This window comes from Giraffa tippelskirchi, chromosome 3 (genome assembly GCF_054371585.1).
Source record: "Giraffa tippelskirchi isolate mGirTip1 chromosome 3, T2T-mGirTip1v1.2.pri, whole genome shotgun sequence".
In the NCBI taxonomy this organism is placed as follows: Eukaryota; Metazoa; Chordata; class Mammalia; order Artiodactyla; family Giraffidae; genus Giraffa; species Giraffa tippelskirchi.
Window position 1 is genome coordinate 54,938,151 of NC_137277.1, and position 17,246 is coordinate 54,955,396.

General features: G+C 41.3%; 1 pseudogene; it reads left to right on the top strand.

Annotated features, from left to right (window-relative positions):
• The first annotated feature begins 16,366 nt into the window (after positions 1-16,366).
• LOC145540830 (eukaryotic translation initiation factor 3 subunit F pseudogene) lies at positions 16,367-17,246 on the top strand (annotated as a pseudogene).

Sequence of the window (17,246 nt, forward strand, 5' to 3'; positions counted from 1 at the left end):
GGCTTTTTGGTTAATGAGAATTTTAATGACTGTTTTTCCTACATTTCTTTATTTTCCAATTTTTCTTACTATTATACTTAATATTATACTAGAAGTAATAAATCCATCCTATTCTCTTGTCTCTCTAGGTACCTACATTCTATCCATCTCATCGAGCTCAGTTTAATTCTTCCTCCTATACAGAAGCTTTTCCTGGTCACGCCCTGTCTCTTTCGTGTTACTGTTATTATCACTTAAAATGGAGAGCCACACATCACTCATTATTAGAGAAATGCAAATCAAAACCATATGAGGTACCATTTCACGCCAGTCAGAATGGCTGCTATCCAAAATTCTACAAGCAATAAACGCTGGAGAGCGTGTGGAGAAAAGGGAACCCTCTTACACGGTTGGTAGGAATGCAAACTAGTACAGCCACTATGGAGAACATTGTAGAGATTCCTTAAAAAACTGGGAATAGAACTGCCATACGACCCAGCAATCCCACTGCTGGGCATACGCACTCAAGGAAACCAGAATTGAAAGAGACACGTGTACCCCAATGTTCATCGCAGCACTGTTTACAATAGCCAGGACATGGAAGCAACCTAGATGCCCATCAGCAGACGAATGGATAAGGAAGCTGTGGTACGTATACACAATGGAATGTTACTCAGCCCTTAAAAAGAATACATTTGAATCAGTTCCATTGAGATGGATGAAACTGGAGCCCATTATACAGAGTGAAGTAAGCCAGAAAGAAAAACACCAATACAGTATACTAATGCATATATATGGAATTTGAAAGATCGTAGTGATAACCCTATATGCAAGACAGAAAAAGAGACACAGATGCATAGAACAGTCTTATGGACTCTGAGGGAGAAGGTGAGGGTGGGATGTTCTGAGAGAATAGCATTGAAACATGTATATTATCATATGTGAAATAGAATGCCGTTGCAGGTTCGATGCATGAGACACATGTTCAGGGCTGGGGCAATGGGATGACCCAGAGGGATGGGATGGGGAGGGAGGTGGGAGGGGGGGGTCAGGATGGGGAACACATGTAAACCCATGGCTGATTCATGTCAGTGTATGGCAAAAACCACTACAATATTGTAAAGTAATTAGCCCCCAACTACTATAAATAATAATAAAAACAAATAAATAAAAAAATTAAATGGAGAGCCAGCTTTTATGGCTTGCCATCATCAAGGGGAATTCTCTGCTGGAAGGGTTTGGGTCTCAAGGGGGCTAGATCTCCCTTCTCCCTGCTCCTTGGCAGATATGATGCAGTCCTATGGTCCAGGTACACTAATCAGATGACATGAAGCATGGGATATGCTTTAAAATAGTCCATTTCAGGGGATGGAGGCTAGAATAGGTGAAATAAATCTGATCATGGGTTGATAATTATTGGAAAAGAGTGATAGATGCATAGTGATTAATTATATCATTGTCTCTACTTTTGTTTGAAATTTTATTTGAAATTTTCCATTTTTTTTAAGATATTTAGAATTTACTCCAGTTTCTGAAATTTGCCAATTATGCAATTTCAACAGTTTGTTTAATTAGCGTTAAACTGGGAATAAGGCCATCAGTAAATTTTAAAGGAGGAGGCAAGCGTTATCACCTGCCTCAGTACAGGCCGTTTCAGTTATAAGTGAAGGAAAATCTAATTCAAAATGGTTTAAGCAATTTATTGGATTCCACATATGAGAAGCTGGAAAACATTTCTCACTTCAGCTTGTTAATATAAAATAATAAACAGCCAGTAGTTTTTATCAGCAAAAAATGGTTTTATTTGGGGGCAGCAAAAATTACAGTTTATGACATGCAATTATGGAAGTCCACATGCAAGTCCCAGTAAAGCAAAAGAGAGGAAAACTTTTACAAAGGAGAAGGGGAAGTTGAGAGGAACTATTATAAAAGTCCATTAGAGGAAAACTGGGAGTTTTCTAGAATAGAGGGTTTTCATTGGCTGAGTTGTGACAGTCTCTCATTGGCTGATCTGTTACCAGACAGTTCAGTTCAGTTCAGCCGCTCAGTTATGTCCGACTCTTTGCGACCCCATGGACTGCAGCACGCCAGGCTTCCCTGTCCATCACCAATTCCTGGAGCCTACTCAAACTCATGTCCATCATGTCTGTGATGCCATCCAACCATCTCATCCTCTGTCGTCCCCTTCTCCTCCCACCTTCAATCCTTCCCAGCATCAGGGTCTTTCCAGTGAGTCAGCTCTTTGCATCAAGTGGCCAAAGTATTGGAGTTTCAGCTTCAGCATCAGTTCTTCCAATGAATATTCAGGACTGATTTCCTTTAGGATGGGCTGGTTGTATCTCTTTGCAGTCTAAGGAACGCTCAAGAGTCTTCTCCAACACCACAGTTCAAAAGCATCAATTCTTCGGTGCTCAGCTTTCTTTATAGTCCAAATCTCACATCCATACATGACTACTGGAAAAACCATAGCTTTGACTAGACAGACCTTTGTTTGCAAAGTAATGTCTCTGCTTTTTGATTTGCTGTCTAGGTTGGTCATAACTTTTCTTCCAAGGAGCAAATGTCTTTTAATTTCATGGCTGCAGTCACCATCTGCAGTGATTTTGGAGGCCAAAAAAATAAAGTCTGTGCAGCCTACTACTCTGGGCAAGAATCCCTTAGAAGCAATGGACAAAAGAGTCCAAAATGCAGTACTTGGACGTAATCCAAAAACAACAGAATGATCTCTGTTCGTTTCCAAGGCAAACCATTCAGTATCACAGCTATCCAAGTCTGTGCCCCGACCAGTAATGCTGAAGAAGCTGAAGTTGAATGGTTCTGTGCAGACCTACAAGACCGTCTAGAACTAACATCCAAAAAAGATGTCCTTTTCATTATAGGGGACTGGAATGCAAAAGTAGGAAGTTAAGAAACACCTGGAGTACCAGGCAAGTTTGGCCTTGGAATACAGAATGAAGCAGGGCAAAGGCTAATAGACTTTTGCCAAGAGAATGCACTGGTCGTAGCAAACACCGTCTTCCAACAACACAAGAGAAGACTCTATACATGGACATCACCAGATGGTCAATACTGAAATTAGATTGATTATATTCTTTGCATCCAAAGATGGAGAAGCAAAAACAAGACTGGGAGCTGATTGTGGCTCAGATCATGAACCCCTTATTGCCAAACTCAGACTTATATTGAAGAAAGTATGGAAAACCACTAGACCTTTCAGGTATAACCTAAGTCAAATCCCTTATGATTATACAGTGGTAGTGAGAAACAGATTCAAGCGATTAGATCTGATAGACAGAGTGTCTGAAGAACTATGGATGGAGGTTCGTAACGTTGTACAGGGGACAGGCATCAAGACCATCCCCAAGAAAAGGAAATGCAAAAAGGAAATGCAAAAAAAATGGTTGTCTGAGGAGGCCTTACAAATAGCTGTGGAAAGAAGAGAAGTGAAAAGCAAAGGAGAGAAGGAAAGATATACCCATTTGAATGTAGAATTCCAAAGAATAGCAAGGAGAGATAGGAAAGCCTTCCTCAGTGATCAGTGCAAAAAAATAGAGGAAAACAGTAGAATAGGAAAGACTAGAGATCTCAAGAAAATTAGAGATACCAAGAGAACATTTCATGCAAAGATGGGCACAATAAAGGACAGAAATGGTAGGGACATAACAGAAGCAGAAACTATTAAGAAAAGGTGGCAAGAATACACAGAAGACCTATACAAAAAAGATTTTCACAGCCCAGATAATCACGATGGTATGATCACTCACCTAGAGCCAGACATCCTGGAATGCGAAGTCAAGTGGACCTTAGGAATCATCACTATGAACAAAGCTAGTGGAGGGGATGGAATTCCAGTTGAGCTATTTCAAATCCTGAAAGATGATGCTGTGAAAGTGCTACACTCAATATGCCAGCAAATTTGGAAAACTCAGCAGTGGCCACAGGACTGGAAAAGGTCAGTTTTCATTCCAATCCCAAAGAAAAGTAATGCCAAAGAATGCTCAAACTACCGCACAATTGAACTTATGTCACACACTAGCAAAGTAATGCTCAAAATTCTCCAAGCCAGGCTTCAACAGTACATGAACTGTGAACTTCCAGATGTTCAAGCTCGATTTGGAAAAGGCAGAGGAACCAGAGATCAAATTGCCAACATCCATTGGATCATCGAAAAAGCAAGAGAGTTCCAGAAAAACATCTATTTCTGCTTCATTGACTATGCCAAAGCCTTTGACTGTGTGGATCACAACAAACTGAAACATTCTTTCAGAGATGGGAATACCAAGCCACCTTACCTGCCTCCTGAGAAATCTGTATGCAGGTCAGGAAGCAACAGTTAGAACTGGACATGGAACAACAGACTGGTTCCAAATAGGGACAGGAGTACGTCAAGGCTGTATATTGTTACCAGGCAAGGAGAATCTTTTTTCTTCTTTCTGCAGGTGGTAAAGCAGTGTTACTTCCTGTTGGAGATGCAAGGCACCTCTCTTCCTGTTGGGATCTGAATTGTTTGCACACGTACTCATACTCAGTCGCTCAGTGGTGTCTGACTCTTTGCAACCCCATGGACTGTAGCCCTCCTGACTCCTCTGTTCACAGGATTTCCCAGGTGAAAATACTGGAGTGGGTTGCCATTTCCTAGCCCATGAGATCTCCTGTTTCTGTTCTCCTGACTCATTTTAGTAGAGCTTCCCTTTATTACATTTCACAAGGTGTTGTTTGATCCAGGGCTCAAACATGCCATTGCGCTGAAGCACTACATCTATCTCTTGGCTCTGCCTTCTGCCAAATTAGCTTTATCCTTGGACTTCACATAGTGCCTCCTCAGGTTCACACCTGCTTTGGTTCAAGACCAGCAAAAACAAGAGAGGAGCAGTTGCTGTAGCCACCCACTCTCCCATAAACACACTCACACACACTATATTACATTCATTTTTGTATCCACCATCACCCAACACAGTCCATGTGCATGAAAGGGGTTCCACAAACACTTGTAAATGTTTTATTGAATGGAAAACTTTTTACCAGTATACAACTTCAGGGCCAGCCAGGCAGACTTGGGAAAGGAATTTTGTGACACCATAGAGAGAAATTTCTTTAGACTATTCTGATGACTAATGTCTGATAATCCCATGGGGGGTAATACCATTTGCCAGGCTTCCCAAGAGATAAGTCTTAAAAAAAAAAAATCCTCTTTCTGTGGAATGATTAACAATAACAACAGCTAGTGTTGACTGAGGACTTACTGTATAAGCTCCACATTTCTTCATCGTAATAACCCTATTATTATATTATCCTCATTTTACAAGTAAGGAAGTTGAGGCACAGAACAATTAAGTCAATGACTGTCGGTCACCTGGCTAGTAGTGACGTGAGCCAGGATTGAATTCTGGTGACAGAGCTTGTTCTTTTACCCACTTTGCTTCTTGGTCTTGCCAATACTTCTAAGCACTCTTTTGAACATTCTCCCTTGTGAGTCAGCCTCCAGGATCTGGCAGTTAGTGTTACAAGTTCTCACAGGATTCTTCCTAGGCCCTCCTCTCACAGTCTAGACCTATTGCTGTGCAACTGCATTAAGGCCCTTGGGTTCAGTTGCCATCAGTATCAGGACTGCATTTGCCTGTATACAGTTGACCCGTACCACGGATGCAGAACCCACAGATATGTGGAGGGCCAACTTTGTATAATCTATCCTTGGATTTTGGTATCCTTGTGGGCAGCGTCCTGGAAATGTTAGGGGAACCACTGACTGAAACTGCCTGCCCTGGCCAGACACAATGTAACCACTTGCCTGAGTTATTTTACAACAGGAGGTCCTGGAAGGCATGCAGAACTAACAAACTACTACCAATCAGAAGAATTTGGTCAAGGTCAAAAGGAGAGATGAGACTCCAGTCCAGATGTCCTACCAATCTCCCAGACTTCTCACTGGAATCCATCTTGGCTGAGTGACGCGTGCCTCCAGGAAGGAGCCTGCGTCAGAATGATTGGCCAGAGACAGGCAGGAGACTAACCGGAATATCATAAGGCCTGAGACTGTGAGCCACGTGGCGGAGTTCTCCTGGGTTCCCTTCCCCTGCTCCTGTCCGTCCAGACACCCCTTCCCAACAAAGTCTCTTGCTTTGTCAGCCTGTGTCTACTTAGACAATTGATTTCTAAGTGTTGGACAAGAGTCCATTCTCGGGCCCTGGAAGGGGTCCTCTTTCCTGCAACAGAACTAATTCCCTATGGATACAGAGGGACAACTGTACAGCCGAAAACGTGACTATACTAGCTCAACCAAAGGGGGGCTTGTTTTCTAGTAAGATTAAAAATACACTATCTGGGGCTGGCACAGCGGCTTGCCATGTCATCAGCGTCCGTGGGACTCTTGATTGTTCCCCTCTACCACCCTCACATGTAGCTTTCATTCTCATGCTCTTTTTGCCTTAAATAACAAGACAGATGCTCTGCCCTCAGCTTCAAATCGATATCCCAGGCAAGTATATGGGGGAATGACAAAAATGCATGAAAGTCCAATATATCACTTTGTATAAAGTTTCCTGGAACTCTTACCTGGCTACTTCTGTTTACCTCTCATTGGTCAGAACTGGCCATTTCCAGTAGCCAGGAAGTCCAAGAAAGTATCTTTTACCTGGGACATGGTGTCCTGCACAAAGTTAAGACTCTGCTAGAATGAAGAAAATTTATATATATACACATACAATGGATTACCATTTAACCAAGAGAAAGAAGGAAATTCAGCCGTTTGCAACAACATGGATGGAGCTTGTGGGCATCATGCTAAGGGAGATAAGCCAGACAGAGAAAGACAAACGCTGTGTGGTATCACTTGTATGTGGAATCTAAAAAAGGTGAACTCATAAAAAACAGAGCAGAATGGTTGTTACCAGGGGCTGGGGGTGGGAGGAGTCAAGTGGATGGGGTAACTAGGAAGATGTTTAAGGGTGCAAATTTGCATCTAGTAAATAAGTTCTGGAGATCTAATGCACAGCAAGCAATTATCATCAACAATGCTGTACCATAACTTCAAAGTTGCTAAGAGACTAGATTTTAATAGTTCTAGTCACAAAAAAGAAATGACAATTAGGTAACATGATAGAGGTGTTAGCAAACACTACTGTAGTAATCATATTGCAACACATAAACTATCAAAATAATACACTGTATACCTTACACAAGTCATATGTCAATTATATCTCAATTGGGGAGAAAAAGAGAAATATTGGGGAGCCAGTTAATATGCCATTTATATACCACTGATTCCAAATTTATAATTCTATCTCAACCCCTGCAAAACTGAAGTTGAGTTTATGCTGAACTCTCTTCCCTGTTGCAATAGTATTACTGAATAAAATCTGTCCTCACTACTGTAGCTAGTATTCAGCTTTGTTTATCTTTGATATCATCTGTTGTTCAGACACACATTCTCTGCCTTTTTTTTTGCAGGATACTTTTGATCCTCAAATGTCCTTTATTTTCCATTGCAAAATCAAAGGCTATGGTTTTGTAATATTTCTTAAGTAGGCTTCAGGCCCTTAGGTTGGAAAATCAAAAGTTAACTATTTCTTTCTGCCTGCATTCCTGTTTTAACAACTCCAGTTCTTTCTATGACATTTAAGATGTCTCTGGATCAGTAGAGAAGAAAACCATAAAGATGAATATTTCAAAATATTATCTTGCTGTAGATACAGAATGCTTGTGGCAGTAAATATAAAGAGAAGCCAACAATAGATGAATGACATAAACTATTATATAACAATTTCATAGAATTACTATGAATCAATAAATTACATAATTACAAAAATTATATAAACAAACTGGAAAATTTATTGTTTACTTACTGGTTTATCATTCGCTGGAGAAGGAAATGGCTACCCACGAAAGTATTCTTGCCTGGAGAACTCCATGGACAGAGGAACCTGGCAGGCTACAGGACATAGGGTCACAAAGAGTCAGGACACGACTGAGCAACTAATACTTTCACTTTCAGATGGAAGACATGCACCGGGCAAGGCATGGGGTGAAGGGCACAGAACTTCCATGTCCTCTCCAGGCACATCACCCTCTCAGCACCTTGATGTGTTCCCCAGTCTGAAAGCTCTTAAGATCCTGTTGTATGCAGGTTTTGTGGAGGTTTCATTACATAGGCATAGGTCTTTGCCCACAAGCAGGGGAAACCCGAAACACAGGGACTTTTATTATTGTTCGATTCTCCCACCACTGCTAGGAAAACAGCATGCATTTCAGCCCACCTTGCTGATTTGTTCTTACCTTCTTTGATCAGGGGCTTCCCTGGTGGCTCAGCTGGTAAAGAATCCACCTGCAATGTGGGAGACCTGGTTTGATCCCTGGGTTGGAAGATCCCCTGGAGAAGGGAACTGCTACCCACTCTAGCATTCTGGCCTGGAGAATTCCATGGACTACAGTCCATGGGGTCACAAAGAGTCAGACACGACTGAGAGACTTTCATTTAACTTCACTTCTTTGATCAGAGTGGTGGCCTTCCAAACAGGATGCTATCTGTTCACTTTAATGACTGTGATCCATAAACTAAGCAACTTTTTGTTGGTTGGTTGAGAACGGTTTACAGGGCATTTACAGGGCACTGTCCAAGCAATGGTAGAATCTGGCAGCTCCTCGTACCGTTTCAAAGTCAGTCCTAGGGGAGAAGAGGCTCCTTGCTCGTGAGTCCTTGCATTCCACTGGTAGCGTGATGCTGCATAAACCATTTCACTTTAGTTTATTTTAATTGTAGTATAGTTGATTTTTTTTAATTTCGATTTTATTATGGAATTCTTCTGGGCATCGCCCTCCCTGATAGTGTTTTTCTGATGTCATCCAAGAAATCATAGGCATTTCAGGTTTAACGATTTTTTCCTATCCTTCAGTCTTATGGGCGGTTTTGATTAATATTTGATATCAAGCTAGTAATTCCCCTCGGATGAAAATTCACTAAAGTCCTAGTGCTCAGCCCTGGGAGGTGGTCACAGGCTTTTGCAATAAGTCCTGGTCTCTGCGCCACACACAGCTATGGCACAGAGAATTTGTCCATGTCAGGACTCCAGTCTGTACTCTATACTGTTTGAGCTCAGGCAGTCTTATTGGTTCCAATTTAGCACATTCAATTAATACTGCCTGAAGGGTTGACTTACACACTTTCTGTTTTCACAAACAGTTCCCTATTCAGACACAATGCCCAGCCCCATAATCATTCAGATAAAAAGGATGCAACCACTTCAAATATACAAATTTTCATCTAAACTTTCACCTTAACCCCATCAATCCTCACATCTCTAACTGTAGTAGGGGAGGTGGTCCCCACTCAGACATGATATCCATCCCTCAGAACGTTCATGTAAAGAAGACACGCTCTTATCACATAAAGCCCATCTCAGCCTTACAATTTTCACCCAAACCTTCATCTTCATCCTATCAGCCCATTTATCACTGTATTCTCTCCATCTCACTGAAGCCTGCCTCAGGCTTCACTGATACATTTTGGTACCACGGGGCATGGGGCTTCCATGTCAATGAGTCCTGGGGTTTTCTCCTTCATTCCCATATTTCACCCACTCAAGTACATAAAGTGTTGGGTCCCCTTTGCAGCAAGGGGACGAGCCTGGGGGCTCTGGTCTCTTGTCAGGTGTGTTAAAGAAAAAAACTGAGCAAAATTTAAAGATCTTACTGGCTTTATTCAAAAATTCATAATTTGGGGAGCATCAATCTAGCAATATATAGGAGCTTCAAAGAGCTGTACAAGGCAAGAATTATAGGCAGAAGGGAGCAAGGAGAAGAAAGTTACCCTGGGCATTTGCAGACCGATTAAGGCAGGGTTTCTTTCCTTGCATGGAGGAAAGGTAAGTCTTAGAAGCCCTGGGCCAGGTAACTTGTGCTGAGCAGCCGAAAGTGGATGGTCTGCGTAGGTTCTCCTTTTCTGGGAGAGCCCAGCATAAACACTCAGTGCAGTTTTGGTTTGCTGACAAGTGGCTTAGCATGAATGACTCCATCTTGGCCCTAATCTGGTTACTTTAACAGCCTTTATCTTGGTTCACTGCCTAGCTATTGCCCCATCCCAGGTCAGGTTTCTCATTCTTTGTATGCCAGCTTCATACATTAAAAAAAAAAAAAAGTTATTCAAAGTGAAAGTAAATAGAATGAACTTATTTGGGTCTCACCAGGGGATCCCTTTTGGACTTATTTGGAGCCCACGGTTGGGGAGGGGATCCCTTTTGTTCACCCAAACTTCAATCCTGCTGTATTAAGACTTTTGTTTCAATCCAATCGATGTCCAGTTTAATTTATCTCATTTCTAAAGACTTCCACCCTGCTGGGTTGTGTTCCTTGACCCTCTCCCAACTTCAATATTTCCACATTTGGTTGTTCATTAACCTGGTGTTTTTATTAGCAACTGCAAAGCCCATGAGGAGAAGCTGAGACAGCGAATTCAAAAAAGCTTCTGGGATTATTGCTGATTTTGCAGCAGTAAAGTTACATATGGTGCCCAGTGAAAAAGGGCACCCTCCTTAACCATGGCTTTTATCATGACCTGGGTAACAGGTTGAAAATTAATAAACAGAACCCTCATTTAAAATGGAGTCAGGAGGCCAGAAGGGGGAGCTCTCAGGCACTACCACAATTGCAGACCCTACAGAAAGAGATATATACCCTTGTATATCCAACGGGGAAAAGGTTAATACTTGACACCAAGCAGGAGGAGGAAGAATTTCTCCTAGCCCAGCAACAGCCCAGCCAATGAGAGGCTGTCATAACTCAGCCAATGAAAAGCCGCTATATTTGAAACTTCCATTTTTCTCCAATGGGCTCTTTTGTTAAAATCCCTGATGGTCAAGTCTTTTATTTATTTCTTTATTTTTGGCTGTGCTGGGGTCTTTGTTGCTGCGTGGGGACTTTCTCCAGTTGGGGCTAGCAGGGGCTACTCTTCTGTCTTTGTGGCTTGTGGGGTTTCTCTTTGCAGTGGCTTCTCTTGTTGCAGAGCACTGGGGCTCAGGAGTTGTGGTTCCGCTTGCCCTGTGGAGCCTTCCTGGAGCAGAGATCGAGTTTGTGTCCCCTGCATTGGCAGGCAGAGTCTCAACCCCTGGACCACCAGGCAAGCCCGCCAGTGGACTCTTTGTCTGAAACAGCTGTTCCCAGCTCCCTCTTTTCCTGTATAAAAGAACATTTTTTCCCTTTGTTCTCAGGACTTGGTGCTTCATCAAAGATTTTATGTCCTGAATTGAAGTTCTTTGGTGTTCCCAAATAAACCCATTTTGGTGCTGTCTTATTGTTTTAAATTAACACATGCATATGCAGCAGGTGAACATCCCAGTTCTCATAAAGCTGGTCCCACACAACTTGCATCAGAACATATCAGCTGTCTCATCTGTGATGTTCATTTGGAATTTATAGGGAGAGTCAGATAGCCTCCCTTCTCAGGGTAAACAGAACTTATGGTGGCTTTCATTCATTCACCAGACTGGTGTTTCCTTGGGAATAACCTACAACCTTTCCGGATCTTGTATAGCCATCTGTGATTGTTCCATAGTGAGCTATGGATCCTACATCAACCTAAACATGCTCTTCCACTTTGCAACCTTCAAAACCAAAGACAGTGCCCCTAAATTATTCTCATAATCCATTCTACTAATGGTTCTACAGGAAGCTGATGCACCAATCCACAAAATGAGGCAGATTCTTCATACTATACCCTCTTGTTTCAATAGTTTTTTGATTTTGCCCTCTGCCAATGTGGACTACCTCCATGGTGACTAGAGGTATTAGAGTTGCTCTGTTTTCCCACATAATCCTTCCTTTTGGGGTAGCTTTGAGTCTAGAGGCTGAAGCCCAGACTGATAGAAATCTGAGCTTGGTTCAGCATCAAGTTCTGACTCAGCACTCTTTTAATTTCATTTTAGTCTTTACAGATAGTGATAACCAAAGGACTGTGTATTTTACTTTTTTCATATTAGTTTGCATTTCCTATGTATCCAGTGGTCCAACTCCCCATGAATTATTAACTTTTACTGTTAGTGTCAATAACTTATCCCAGCACAGCAGCTGATCCATACTGTGGGTGACCTTGTGACCACCAGGGATTAAAGATTCCTTATACCCCATTCTTTCATTTTTCCTCTTCCCAAACCATGTTTCACTGAGCAAAGACTGTTTTAGCAAATACCGCATTTTCTTCGGACAATGAAAGAACTGATTTAACTCATAATACTTCTGATACCAAATGTATGGGTTTTTTTTCTCACCAACAACCAATTCTCTGTTTCTCCAACACCAACTAGGTGTCTTACAATTCAATTTAATTCTGACACTAACCACCTGAATTAGCATCAGAAACCATAGGTTTAAGGGTTCAGTTCCATAATTCAGACACTAGTCACAAATGGATGGTCAGAGTACCCATACTTCTATCTAAATTGGCTACAAATTGGGGGGTTCCTACAAATACTTCTCCAAGTTTCAATAATTCACTAGAACAGCTCACCCAGGAAACAATATTCTTACTATTACTGGTTTATTACAAAGGATACAACTCAGGAATAGGCAAATGGAAGACATGCATAGGGCACAGTATGGGATGAGGGAGGGCAATTTCCACGCCCTCTCCAAACACATGGTTCTCCCAGAACCTTGATGTGTTCACCAATCCAGAAATCTCAGTAACTAGAAAGTTTCATTTGACATACTATTAAATGAAAAAAAAGGTAGAGCTTAAAATATAAATACATGATGATTGAAAACATAAAAAAATTAAATTTTCATATGGTTCCTGAGCTTGAACTCTCTCTTCTTGACCCCAGAAGAAGGTGTGAAACTGTACCATGAGTCCAGAAAAAGTATTTGGAGAGTTAACTATGCTTTTACAACTGTATGCAGATAGCAATCATCAAGGATAGAGCAAAGCAGCTCAAGCGATTAATGGGTTACTGAAGAAATCAAAGAGGATATCAAAAAGTACCTACAGACAAGTGAAAATGAAAACATAGCAATCCAAAATCTATATAACATAGAAAAAACAATTCTAAGGGGAAAGTTTATAGTGATACAAGCTAACCTCAGCAAACAAGAAAAATCTCATACAAACAACCTAACTTTACACCTAAAGGAACTATAAAAAGATCAGAGCAGAAATAAATGAAATAGGGAGGGAAAAAAGGATCAATGAAACTAAGAGCTGGTTCTTTTTTTTTAAATCTTTTTTTAAGTATGCTAGTGACTGTTTTTATTTTATTAATATTTATTTGTCTGTGGCTGCTCGGGGTCTCTGCTGTTGCACACAGGCTCTCTCTAGTCGCTGTGAGTGGGGGCTACTCTTCGTTTCAGTGTGCAGGCTTCTCCTTGCAGTGTCTTCTCTTGTGGAGCATGGGCTCTAGGCACATGGGCTTCAGCAGTTGCAGTGTGTGGACTCAGAAGCTGTGGCTCAAGGGCTCTAGAACTCTGGTTCTGTGGTTGCGGCACATGGGCATAGGTGTTCCATGGCAAGTGGACTCCTCCTGGGCCAGGGACTGAACCCACGTCCCCTGCATTGAGAGGCAGAGTCTTTACCACTGAGCCACCAGGAAGCCCAAGAGCTGGTTCTTTGAGAAGATAAACAAAATTGATAAACCTTTAGCCAGACTCATCAAGAAAGAAATAGAGAAGGCCCAAATTAATAAAATCAGAAATGAAAAATGAGAAGGCCAACACCACAGAAATATAAAGGATCATATTATTAACAAAATTACTATGAACAATTATATAACAGTAAAATGGACAACCTAGAAGAAATGGACAAACTTCTAGAAATGTACAACCTCTCAAGATTGAATCAAGAAGAAATAGAAAATATGGACAGACCAATTACCAGTAATGACGTTGAATCAGTAATATTAAAACTTCCAACAAACAAAAGTCTAGGACCAGATGGCTTCATAGGTGAATTTTACCAAATGCTTGGAGAAGAGTTAACATCTATCTTCCTGGAATAATTACAAACAATTGCAGAGGAAGAAATGTTTCTGAACCCAATCAAAAAGGCGAGCATCACCCTGATACCAAAACCAGATAAAGATATCACACACACAAAAATTAAAGGCTAATACCACTGATGAACATAGACGAAAAATTCCTCAACAAAATATTAGCAAATTGAATTCAACAATACATTAAAAAAGATCACAGACAATGATCAAGTGGGATTTACCCCAGGGATGTAAGGATGGATCAATATTCACAAATCAATGTGACACATCATATAAACAAATTGAAGAACAAAAATCATATACTCATCTCAATAGAAACACAAAAATTTTGTAAAAATGTTTTTGATAAATTCATGATTTATTATTTAAGTTTATGACTAAAAACTCTCCAGAAAGTGGGTATAGAGGGAACATACCTCAGGATAATAAAGGCAATATACAACAAGCCTACAGCTTAACACCATACTGAACAGTGAAAAGCTGAGACTTCCTTGATGGTCCAGTGGTTAAGAATCTGCCTGCCAAGGCAAGGGACATAGGTTTGATCCCTGGTCCAGGAAGATCTCATATGCCATGGAGCAAGTAAGCCCATGCACCACAACTACTGAAGCCTGGGCACCCTAGAGCTCTGCAACTAGAGAAACCACCACAGTGAGAAGCCCACATACTACAATTAGAGAGTAGCCCCAATTCACTACAACTAGAGAAAGCCCATGCACAGCATCGAAGACCCAGAGCAGCCAAAAATAAACAAGCAAATAAATAAAATTTAAATGGTGAAAAGCTGAAAGTTCCTCTAAGATCAGGAACAAGACAAAGACGTCCCCTCTCTCCACTTTTATTCAACATAGTGTTGGAACTGCTAGTCATTGAAAAAGAAAAAGAAATAAAAGTAATCCAAATTGGAAAAGAATAAGTAAAACTGTCACAGTTTGCAGATGACATGATACTATACATAGAAAATTCTAAAGATGCCATCAAAAAACTAATAGAACTCATCAATGAATTTGGTAAATTTGCAGGATATAAAATTAATATACATAAATCTGTTGTGCTTCTAAAAACTAATAGTTTATTTAACTATTAGAAAGAGAAGTTAAGAAAATAGTCTCATTTAAAATCCCACCAAAAGGGCTTCTCAGGTGGCTCAGTGGTAAAGAATTTGCCCGCCAATGCAGGGGTTTAACCCCTGATTTGGGAAGATTCCCACACGCTTCAGAGCAACTAAGCTTGTAGGCTGTAAGTATTGAGCCTGTGCTCTAGAGCCTGGGAGCCACAACTACTGAGCCCACATGCTGTAACTACTGAAGCCCCCACAGCCTAGAGCCCATACTCCATGACAAAAGAAGCCACCGCAATAAGAAACCTGTGCACCTCAACTAGAGAGTAGCCCCTGCTCAGCACGACTAGAGAAAAGCCCAGGCAGAACAAAGACCAAGCACAACCAAAATAAAATTAATTAATTAATTAAATTAAATCTTTAAAAAGTAAAATTGCATCAAAAATAATAAGATATCTAGAAATAAATCTAATTAAGACAGTAAAAGACCTATAGTTGGAAAGTATAAGACACTGATGAAAGAAATTAAAGATGACACAAACAGATGGACAGATATACTGTTCTCATGGACTGGAACAATTAATATTGTTAAAATGACCATACTACCCAAAGCAATCTACAGATACAACGCAATACTTATCGAAATACCAATGGCATTTTTGTCTTTTACAGAACTAGAACAAATAATTCTATAATTTGTAGGGAAACACAAAAGATCTTGAATAGTCAAAACAATCTTGAGAAAGAAGAACAAAGCTGGAGGTATCATGTGCCCTGACTTTAAACTATACTACAAAGCTAAAGTGATCAAAACAGTATCATAATCTCACAAAAATAGACATGTAGATCAATGAACAGAATATAGATCCCAGAAATCAGCCTACATTTATATGGGCAATTAATCTCTGACAAAGGAGGCAAGAATATGGGAAAAAGACAGACTCTTCAATAAATGGTGTTGAAAAACTTGACAGCTACATGCTGAATATGTTCTCACACTACGGACAAAAATAAATTCAAAACAGATTAAAGACTTAAACGTAAGATCTGAGACCATAAAACTTCTGGAAGAAAACATAACCAGTACACTTTTACATGAGTCTTAATAATATTTTTAATATATATCTCCTCAGGTGAAAAAAAGCAAAAATATATAAATTGGGCTACATCAGATTAAAAAGCTTTTCACAGTGAAGGAAACTGTCAACAAAATGAAGAGACCACCTATTTAGGGGAAGAAAAATCTTTGCAAACAGTGTTTCCTAAATGGGGTTAATATCCAAGAATACATACAACTCAACAACAAAAACACAAAAAACAGCTCAATTAAAAAGTGAGCAAATACTCTCTTGACAAGATGGTCACACCAGCAGTACCGGCAAGCGTGCCTCCCGTCACCCCACCCAAAGCCCCAGCTGCAGCCTCATCCCTGGCCCCAGCGCAGACCCCCCGCACAGTCACTGTCTGGCCCTGCCCTCCCAGGCCCCTTCCGCTGTGGCTGCGTGGTCATTTTGGCCTCCACTGTGGACAGCTATGGGCAACACAACGAGGGAGCTGCCTGCATTATCTGGGCCCTGCCGGGACCTGTTGACACACACTCAGTGGAAGTCACCAATTGCCTTTCAGTGCCACACAATGAGTCAGAAGATGAGGTGACTGCTGACGTGGAATTTGCTAAGAACATGTATCAAGCACACAAGAATGTCTCTCCAGAGGAGCTCATCCTGGGCTGGTACGCTGCGGGCCACAACATCACGGAGCACTCAGTGCTGATCCATGAGTACTACAGCCCCGAAGCCCCCAACCCCATTCACCTCACACTGGACACCAGCCTCCTGAACGGCCGCACGAGCATCAAGGCCTCCTCAGCACTTTAACGGGTGTTCCTCGGAGGGCCATGGGGGTGATGGTCACCCCTCTGACAGTGAAAGACTCATGTTAGGACACTGAATGACCTGTTTTAGCCCATACCGCGTGGTCGGCCTCTCCAGTGACCTGCAGCAGTTCGGCGGGCCCTCAGCACTGTGTTGCAGTACACGGAGGACTTGCTGTCTGGAAAGGTGTCAGCCCACAATACCGTGGGCCACTTCTTGATGAGTCTGGTTAACCAAGTACCCAAAATAGTTCCCGAGGACTTCCAGACCATGCTCAACAGCAACATCAACAGGTCGTTGACCTATCTGGTCAGCCTCACACAGTCACAAATTGCCCTCAATGAGAAACCCATGAATCTGTGA